We start from the raw sequence: 10541 nt of genomic DNA, 5'->3' as shown, positions 1-10541 counted from the left end.
GACACAATAGGTAATATTGGAACATACTGATGAGATTGAAGCGGACATAGAATAAGGTATGTCCAATGAGAGGAGAAGGTGGTTTGAAGTGAATGCTTTGTTTAACTTGAGGTATAACATATCTATCAACTTCTTTTACCTCCTTGATTTGTGCGGGTTGTTCAAATGGGTCCTCATCACTCAATGATGTGTATGTCATTATGTTTTTGAGTGATGATGTATAGGGTAGACCTGACGCAAAATCCATCTTTCTTCTTTGTGACTTTTGGTTGGTCGTAATGTTGTACTCCAGGCATGGAGGTGGGACGATGTCCATTGACGTTTATTGTTACAACTACTTCGATGCTAGAATTCTCCATCTCTTTCTTCTCATTTGGGCTCTCCATTTAAATTTCTTCATCCACCTCCTCGTCACTATGTTCGGGAGATTCAAGTATAATTGGTTCAAAGAGTTCTTCTAGAACGAAATCCTCTCCAGTCATTAAAAGATCAAAATAAGGTGGGAGTGAAGATTGGGTAGGTGTGGAGTGGTTATTCTTCTTGTCTTCTACTTCTATCTTCTTCTCTTCATTCTCGGAATAAAAGGTGACTTTCCTAGTGGAGATGGTATTTACTTCGGCGTTCCCATCAGAAGGACATACAGACTCGTCGAACGTGAAAGTGACCTCTTCTCTGCGGGCTCTCAAGGTGATAGTTCATGAATAAATGTCAACGATTGCTTTGGCTGTATTCATGAAAGGCCTTCTGAAGATGATAGGGGTTTTCATGTCTTCTTTATAGTCCATAACCACAAAGTCGGTCGGAAAAAGGAATTTGTCGACCTTAACCATGACGTTCTCAGCTATTCCCTTAGGATATTTAGTGGATTGGTCAGATAGCTGGATGCTCATTTTGGTAGGGTTAAGGTTTCCAAATTCGAGTCTCTGGAATAGTGAGTAGGGCATGAGATTGATGCTGGCACCAAGGTCAGCAAGAGAATAGATAATACCAGATTGGTAGATAGAACAAGGAAGGGTAAATCGTCCGGTATCCCCTAGTTTTTCAGGAAGACTATTTAAGAGAATAGCTGAACATCCGCGTTCAGCGAGACATTGGGTACTTCGGGTACCTTATCCTTGGTTGATAGGAGTTTCCTAAAATACTTCTTACTATGAGGATTTTAGACACAGTGTCCAAATATTTTTCCGTCAAACTTGAAAGATTTCATCTTCCGATTGGGTTTAAGTGATGACTCAATGACTATTACTGAACGGGTATTAGTTAGTTTTCTCTCCTTAGAAGAAACTGAAGGTTAGCTATGTGCCATCTTTGAGTCATTTTTAGGATAACCTAGAGAATCGAGACGTTGATTTAGCTGGCTTATTTGATTTTCAAGACTACTCAAGTGATTAGTCATGACTAAGTCAGCTGCGTCTTGTCTTGCTGTGATCATGTTGATGATTCGCAGTGGGATATCGCCTAGACTTGTCTCTGGTGGGGTAGTGGGTTTGGTGGGTTAGTTGTGCGGATGAGCTAGGATCTTATCGGAGTAGACAACAGAGTCCTCACATTCTGCCTCGTATATCTTGGCCAGATGTGGGTCAGTACAATTCTGGCATAATTGCACTTGAGACACATGTTGCAGGAGTTTCTTTAGCTCTCCGACTTCTTTGGTGAGGTTTTCTATTTGGTCCGAGAGAAATTTGATGGTTTTATTTTTGATAGGATCGGAGGCGAAAAGCGGTGTTACTGATGAAATGTGCTCTTCCGTGTTCCAATCATGATGGTGCATAGTTATTTTCTCGATCAATCTCCAGGCCTCGTCTGCAGTGAATTTCATGAAGTTACCTTGTGAAACAGCATCAAGAGTAGACTAGCTATTCTGGTTCAGTCCTTTGTAGAAGGTTAAAATTTGAACAGAGCTCTCAAGACGGTGGTTAGGGCATCTTCGAAGAAAATGTTTGAATCTCTCCCATGCAGTGTAGAATGATTCATCAGAAGCTTGTTGAAAGTTTACGATGTCATTCCTAAGTCTGATTTGTTTTGATGAGGGAAAGTACTTGATTAAGAAATTTGTTGTCATTTCCTCCCATAAGGTGATAGAGTTGGGTTCTAACCCTTCGAACCAGGTTTTTGCATGAAGAGTTAAGGAATAGGGGAACAGATACAGACGAACTACATCTTGTTCAACCCCGTTTGCTTATATGAGTTGGATAAGGAGAGGAATCTGTCTAAGTGAGAGTTGGGATCATGAATTGGTAAGTCGTGAAACTGGCAATGGTTCTGAATGAGTTATATGATGCTATGCTTAAGCACAAAAGACGCTCTGTTAACCTCTTGATAGAGTATCGTTCATCCTCTCCTTCTAACGAGGGTTTGGTGATGTCAGCGAGAGTGATGCGGGCGACCATCGTCGAACTATCGGCAGATAAGTGTGGATCTCGTTGGATGGGTACAATGTATGATATCGGATAGAAGAAAGGATGTGTCGGAAGAATTCTTAGCGATCTAAGTAGGTTAAACCGTCCTAAAGGTTCACTAAGAAGGAAGTCCATTTTAAACTTTTTAATTAATCTAAATTAAGCTAATATTATCTAACCTAACTACGGTAAACTAGTAACTTCTGACAAAGCTAGTCTCAATCAAAAGGGTCTCTTAAAACTAACTAATCTAAACAGGCTCCAAATCATACTACCGCTCCCCGGCAGCGGCGCCAAAAATTTACTCTTCCGTGATATGCCCAAATCAGACGGTTTATTTTTGCGGTGTCGTTAGGTCGCAAAACATCAATTCAGGATATCAACAGAAGAAGCTGATTGTTTAATTTATATATTGTTGGGCCTAAATCTATTATTCCTTCCTATGGGTTAGCAAGGGCAAATATGATCTAGGGTCGTTCCTTGAGTGGTCGAATTTGAAACGGAGCTTATTCTGATAATTTAGTAATTAATATTGAGTTTGTTCACAATTTAGTATCCAAAACTAGTGGCCAGTTACACCTTGTATGGAGAGGCAGGATCCTTTTGGTCTCAATAAATTGGCGACTGTTCGAAAAATCCAACAACCAAGTCCAACCGGTTTATTCTAGACACCACTTTATCTGAAATATCAAATTATGTAAATGCTATAGTTGGGTTGATTTGATTTATAATTTTAATTAAAATATTAAAGCAATATAATTAAAATAAGCTAGTTAGCATGCAACAGCTAAGGACAGAGAAGACGTGGCTCATCATGATTTAAGATAACGTAGTGTCGGGATGATTGCGAGACACTCATTGGATAGATATACCTTGGTGTAAACACTAGATTCCATACTAATGGATTTCTCGATTAGCATGTCGCGAGGAACTAAGCTATCATGATTCTGATCGGATGGACTATGCTCAACTCCTGACGCTTTATCCGGTTTAAGGATATAAGCGACCCCTCTTGGATGCAATACATACCTTAGACGCACGAATAAAGTAGCATAACCATCCAACCTTTCTTAACACCTTAGTGTATCACCCAAGTGAGTGGTTATGATTGTGTTTCGAATTCCTTTCTGTCAATGGTTTGGTAAAATCTAAGGGTTTGTAGACAAATTAGAACCTCTGATAGTTCTCAGTTATCCTTAAAGATTTATAAGCTTAGTTTGCATTATAGTGCGTTAAATTCCCATTTATGATTTAAACCAGTCCTTACTTAAATCTACCCAATAAATCCCTTAGTTATTCACCATGTACTAGACTTATAGTGGTTCCATAGCTTCTAACCTTGACCATGCTCAAGTAGTCCTATAGTACATCAACACTGTACTCTACTGTTGCAACAGTATTTCCTCAAGTCTTATACTCTTGACCAATGTCTTGATCTGGTCCTACGGTAATTCTCCATGTATTTATAGTATTTTTAATGGGTTCATACCTTGACCAATGTATAAACACAGATAATTAATTACCTTAAAATGGTCGAATTTATAAAAGGTTTTAATCACGTTTATTGGTGGAAGGATGATAATAACGAGGTTTAATATCATAGACAGAAAGCGAGTACGAAACGATAATCATCCCTAACTAACATTATTAAATCATGGCAAATAATCAAGCAATTACTCACACATCATGGCAACAAGCATTTCTAATATCAATAAATCATAAACATCCAACAAGAATACTATAATAAATTAATAAAAGAAAGGATAGATATTATCGAATAATTTGGCAGAATAACACTTGTATATCTTCATAGTATTACAATTTTTGATAGTTTCTACTACTAACTACATACTAATCTCCTATTGATCACTAGAGAGCGACAATAGAGAGATAATTATTTTCCTAATCTCTGTAATTTTCTCTCTCTAGAATCTAGAGAGAAAGTAGAGAGAGAACTAATCTCTTATTGATAACTAGAGAGTGATAATAGAGAGATATTTAGAGAGAGAAGTGAGAAAGGTGTGTAAAAATGGATGACATAGACCCTTTAAATAGACTTGAGTTTTGCCTGCAAACGGCTGGCAAGCCGTTTGGCAAGCCGTTTAGCAAGCCATTTGCATGGGCAAGCCTTTTTGGTGCCCGTTTGTTGGCAAGCTGTTTTCCATTGTGGCAAGCCGTATGGCAAGCCGTTTTTGCTGGATCGTAACTTGATTTCTTGTCTTTCACCGTTTTCGCTCTAGAATCTTCGTTTTAGCTCCGTTTCTGACAATTCTTACGCCCACACGTTCGTAAATAAATATCCTACAATATGAGATTAAGTAAATAAACTTTTCCAAAAATTATAAAATAAGTTATTTAAACGCGAGTTAATCGTCTTAGCCGGTTTTGCTCGTTTTTCCTCGTTTTTCATCCATTTTTAGTGATTCTTGAAACATAGCCTTCGTAATGACATAATCTACCAAATGAGGCAAACAAATGCTTATAAAGATGATAAAATCAATTACTTTATCATAAATGGGGCTATTATCGGAGGTAAAAACGTGAATTTTTAGCCGATATTAGGCGTGTTTGCATTGCAACTCACGATAAACATTGCATTTTTATGAAGGAGAGAGTTTGTATTGCTGATTTTGAAATCAATATTTTCGAGGTTAGCAATTGGCTATTTGATATCGATTCGACTATTGGTTCCCATAGTGATACTTTATCGGATGATGAAGTTAAAGAAGAAACGGTTATAATTTTTGATGATGCTTCTCTTATTGGAAGTTAAATGAATCAGATCCACTGAAAGATTTTGTTGGTGTTGATTTGGGTGATAATTTAGCTATCCATGTTTCTGTTAATGAAGGTTGCAAGTCAAATTAGGACAAAGGTAAAATCGATAGTAGTTGTACTAAACGGTTGGTGAGTTAAGCAGAAGTTTACCCTTTCCACCAGGTTATTCAAATAAACATAATTCTGTTTCATTGAACGAGTCCTCCAATTGTCCAGTTCGTTGAGTTACACCACTTATTGCTGATGACTTTGTTCTTAAGGGAGCGTGTGGTGTTTCTGCACCATCAGAGTTCGACCATATAGTTGAAGTTCGTAATATTCTTGGTTATGATATAAAGGGGTGTGACAACTTTTTAAATCGTAGAACTAATGGTTTTAGTTACCAACGAAAATCCTTTCCATCAATATTTGGGATTCCAAGATTTATTTGAAACGAAAGTGGATATGGGATATTTGTGTTTCTTCGAATATACAATTGTTGGGAATTCAAGAGACAAAGTGACTCGATTAAAGATGTTGTGTTTGAAGTCTTTTTAGGAAAATAATAATCTTGATTTCGCTTTAAGTTTATCTAGCGGTTTTTCGGGTGGCATAATCTTTATATGGCATCCGAGCTCATTTATAAAAGAAAGAATATGGTGTGATGACCACTTCGTCATTGATAAGGGTTATTGGATTCATGAAGATAAACATGTATATATGGTTAATGTGTACGCTCCCCAACCATTACATGAAACGACTGCTTTATGGTGTAAAATTTATGAGTTCATGACCATTAATAATGGTGGTTATATTCTTTTCGGTGACTGTAATGCTGTTTGTACAGAGTACGAGAGAAGCGAGACAGAATTCTGTAGTCAAGATGCGTTACATTTCAACGATTTTATTGCAACAACAGGTCTCTATTAGAAGTCAGTTGGCGATCTTCAATTCACGTGGCGGAACAAAGTTGGCAACAAATTGAGCAAACTTGATTGATTCTTTATTTCTAACGAGGTGCTAAACGATTTTCATGATCTAAAAGGTGAATTTATGCCTCGTGAGTATTCAGAAGATAGAGTGGACGTTGGCCCTACGTTTTTTAAAGTGTTCGCTTCTTGGTTCTAAAGAAAAGATTTTTTATGAGAATGTGCACAACATTTGGGACGAGGTAAATACAGCTCATAATTGTGATATTGTAGTTAAGCTGAGGATTATGAAAAGCCATCTTAAATCGTGGATCAAACATTCCAGGAGTAATGAGCATATTCGTAAAGGAGATATTGGAAAAAAACTTGTGGATCTTGATAAAAGTATTGATGCAACAGTTTCTAATGAGGATGTTGTCTTGCGTAATGCCATGTTCCAGGAAAAAGATGATATTTTCAAAATTGAGGCACTCGACATTCTCTAAAAATTCCGAATTAAATGGGATATTGAGGGTGACAAAAACTCTAATTTCTTCTATAGTTCTTTAAAACATAAACGGGGTCAACAACTCATTCATGGTCTCATGGTTGATGGCTCGTAGGTAACTAACTCGGGGACGCTTAAATATAAGTTACATTATTATTATTATTATTATAGTCACAAGTTTGATAATTTCAAATCTGGCATACATTTGAATAATGTGAATCCTAACAATTGTCTTTCTCCTGAAGACGATAATTTGATTATGTTTAAATAAAACGAGCAGTTTGGGATTGTGTTATTTCAGATGCTCCGGGTCCGGATGGTTATTCATGTTGATTCATTAAGCATTTTTGGGAATTATTTCACTTCGATATTTGTAGCAAAACTACTTTGCGACTTCTGTCATGCCACCGTGGCGTTAACTCAGCTTTTTTTGCATTAATCCCAAAGGTGAACAATCTTATTCATGTCACAGATTTCGATCTATTTCTTTGGTTGTTTTTTTTATAAAAGCATTACAAAGATTCTTATGAACTGAATAACCCACGTGATTGATAAGGTAGTTAGTCTGGAACAATCGGCTTTCATATCTGGTCGTCAGATTTTAGATTGCTCCACTTATGTTGAGTGAGATCATTTCGTGGTTCAAGAAGAAGATGCTTTTGTTTAAGGACGACTTCGAAAAGGCGCATGACTCTGTTAATTGGGACTACTTATTCTTCATGCTAAGATCTTTAGGTTTTGGCGAGACTTGGTGTAGTTGGATATTGGGTTGTTTGACTTCCGCAAGAATCTTGGTACTTGTAATTGGTAATCCGGCAAGGGAGTTTTTGATTAAAACAGACTTACGTCAAGGTGAACCTCTTAGTCCTTTTTTTTCATCATCGTAATGGCAGGGTTACACTTGGCTTTTAATCAAGCAATGAAGTCAAGTTTCATACGGGGTATCAAAGTTGGGAATAATATGTTACGGGTTTCCCATTTATCTATGCGAATGATGTAATTATTTTATCTGAATGGCGGAGACAAGAGTTGGTTCATATTGTACAGGTTTTGGAGGTATTTTATTTAGCATCGGGCCTAAGGATAAATGTGAACAAATTCCATGTCTTTGGTGTGGGAGTCGATACGAATTCGGTGAATGAGCTAGCAACCGAAATGTGGTGTCGATTAGGTACTTTCCCAACTAAGTACCTCGGCATCCCAATCGGCTCAAACATGAAGCTTATTGCTAATTGGAAGTGCTCTTTGACAAGTTTCGATCGAAACTAGCATCATGGAAGGTAAGTTTAATCTCGTCATGTGGAAGGTTAAATTTACTTAAATTTGTTATGGGTAGTCTTAGAATCTACTTCATGTCGATATTCAAATGCCAAAAAACAGTTATTAAAAGTTTAGAATCTATTCATGCAAATTTGTTTTGGGGTAGTAACAAAAACAATCAAAAGATGGTGTAGATTAAATGGGACATCGTATTGGCTCCTTTTGATAAAGGTGGGTTAAATATTGGTAGTCTTAAAGCTTTCAACGTATCTTTGATTTACACATGGAGATGGCGTTACTTGCACAAACATGATGATTTTGTTAGTATTATCAAATCAATTCATGGCAATAATTTTCACGAGAAGTTATGCAATGGATTGTGGAGCACTATTGACGATACTTGCTCGTCAACTATGTCGATTTCACTTCTTTCTACTAACTTCTTAAGATTGGAGGTAGTGGATGGTCGTGGCATCAGTTTTTGGAAGGACTGCTGGCTGGGTGATTCATGTTTAGCGGATAGATACAAATGTTTGTACCTTTTGGATGTAAACAAGGATGATCAGATATCAGATAAATAGTTCGATGGTTCTTGGAATTGGGTTTGGTTCGGATACAATTTGGGTGCTCGTAATATACAAATTAGAGGAACTCGCTAACTGGAATTTTTTTTGATAGACCTGATTATTGGTCGTGCTCGCATAATGTCGAAGGAAGCTATACGGTCAAGAACGCACGTAATTGTATCGACCAGAAGTTGCTAACCTTGGTGTCTAATGCAAGGACCTGGTTTAAGTTTTTACCTCGGAAAGTGAACGTGTGTTTGTGACGTTTTAGATTGGACGCGTTACTGTTTCGTTGAAATTTATCATCTAAAGGCCTCGAGATCTACTCCATCATTTGCCCGATATGCAACAATGGGATTGAGCACCGTTGTCACAAGTTTTTTGATTGCATCCTTGCGCAAGAAGTTTGGGGTAAGATTCAATTTCGCTAGCTTGTAACATTTCTGTTGTGCACTTGTGGGACCAATTCGTTGTTTGGTGGGAAGGATACGAGATTGCTCACGATCGAAAGGATAGAATTATTGCGGTAGTGACTACTCTGCTATGGGTCTTATGATGATTTCGAAATGACGTTGTATTTCATGAACCGTCTTTTAGTAGAAGTGGTTTATTTGAAGTAATTTAATGTTTTTTTTCGATGGCATGAAAGCAAGGGTTATAAGATTTCAAAGTGGAATCTATGGCTTCAAATGCCTTTATAATTTTTTTTTTCTTTGCGTCCTCGAGAGCTATCTTTTAATAATGCATGGTAAATTCTGTACATTACCCATATAGTAATACAAAATGAAAGATTGCTTTTTTAAATAAAAGTTCACTCAACATTTAGTGTATTAAAGCAATTAACATTATACAACATATCATATTTTAATTGAAAAAAGAATCTAGAACTAGCATAACATATTATGTTTAACCATTATAAAATAAATTAAATAATATGTTAAAACAATATACTAATAGCAAAATAGCAACAGCATGTCGCTACAATTTAATAATCGTAATATGCATTTTTTTTTTTTTTACAGCGATTGAAATTACCTGAGAGGAACTAAATCCATAAAGTAACAAAATCAATGAAATTAAATAAGTCACTCAACACACTTATATAGTCTGCTACGAATTCAGTTCCGAACAACAAATTTATTTAATTATGTAGGTAAAATAAGTATTACATTACATAAAAAAAATAAGCAGATTGCAAACATGTATAATCTAACTATAAGCATTCATAACAAATAATTAGATTATGAACAAGAAAATTAAAACGATCTAACCGATAAAAGAATGAATCGGGCTTGAGTTTGACACAATTTCCTTAAAAATATTCTTCGTCCGTTCCTAGGGTACACCGGTCCGAAGCATCGTACAGTGGGACTAGAACACTTGCCTAAAAAGTAATCGGAACGAGAAGACCATGATGTGGCTAAGAGGGAAAAAAACGGTGTGTGTATAGCTACACAACTTGTGGTGTGTGTTGCCACACATTTTTGTGTGCATATTTCTACAAGGGTGATGATATGTACACAACCCTTTTTTGTTATGTACACAACCAACATGCTTTACAGTATTATACTGTACAGCACTATTGTGTACATAACAAAAATTGGTTGTGTACATATCACTCCCCTTTCTACAAAGCCTAAGGCCTTTATTTCTAATGGAGAATATACCCTTATGTTTGCTCCCACTTTCGATGTGGAAAAAGTGTCATAATCTTCTAGACTTTGCACTAAACTAGCAACTTTAAATTCGATATCTCATTCACCTTTAATCCGTTTTGGACACACGTTAGTTCGTTGCAAAGTCATCGTTAAAGGCTACAAATCCCTTTAAATTGTTATCAATATATGTCACTCGACCATATAATTATTAGTATCCGAAGTTTGGTGAATCCATCAATTTTTTTAACAAAATGAGGACATTTGTGATGGAACGGAGAGAGCATTATTTTACATTCAACATTTAATTCAATAGTTGTTCCAAAGAAATAGAAAAAAAAAAGATTGATTTCAACATCAACATAAGTTAAAAAGAGCAAAATAAAAATAGAAAATGAAAAACATGTGTGCCTTAAATCGAGCTTTGAATTTTTACTTGTCGTTTTAAATGCGATGACCGTGTTTAAAATGAGTATATATGATTTTAT

General features: G+C 36.3%; 1 non-coding gene across 1 annotated transcript; it reads left to right on the top strand.

Annotated features, from left to right (window-relative positions):
- Nucleotides 1-1907: 1907 nt before the first annotated feature.
- On the top strand, nucleotides 1908-2014 carry LOC139869681 (small nucleolar RNA R71). Its single transcript, XR_011766264.1, has one exon. It is a non-coding gene; the product is annotated as a small nucleolar RNA R71 (small nucleolar RNA).
- The last annotated feature ends 8527 nt before the right edge of the window (nucleotides 2015-10541 follow it).

This window comes from Rutidosis leptorrhynchoides, chromosome 9 (assembly GCF_046630445.1).
Source record: "Rutidosis leptorrhynchoides isolate AG116_Rl617_1_P2 chromosome 9, CSIRO_AGI_Rlap_v1, whole genome shotgun sequence".
Lineage (NCBI taxonomy): Eukaryota > Viridiplantae > Streptophyta > Magnoliopsida > Asterales > Asteraceae > Rutidosis > Rutidosis leptorrhynchoides.
The sequence above is the reverse complement of the archived record's forward strand: the minus strand, read 5'-3'. Positions and strand labels throughout refer to the sequence as shown.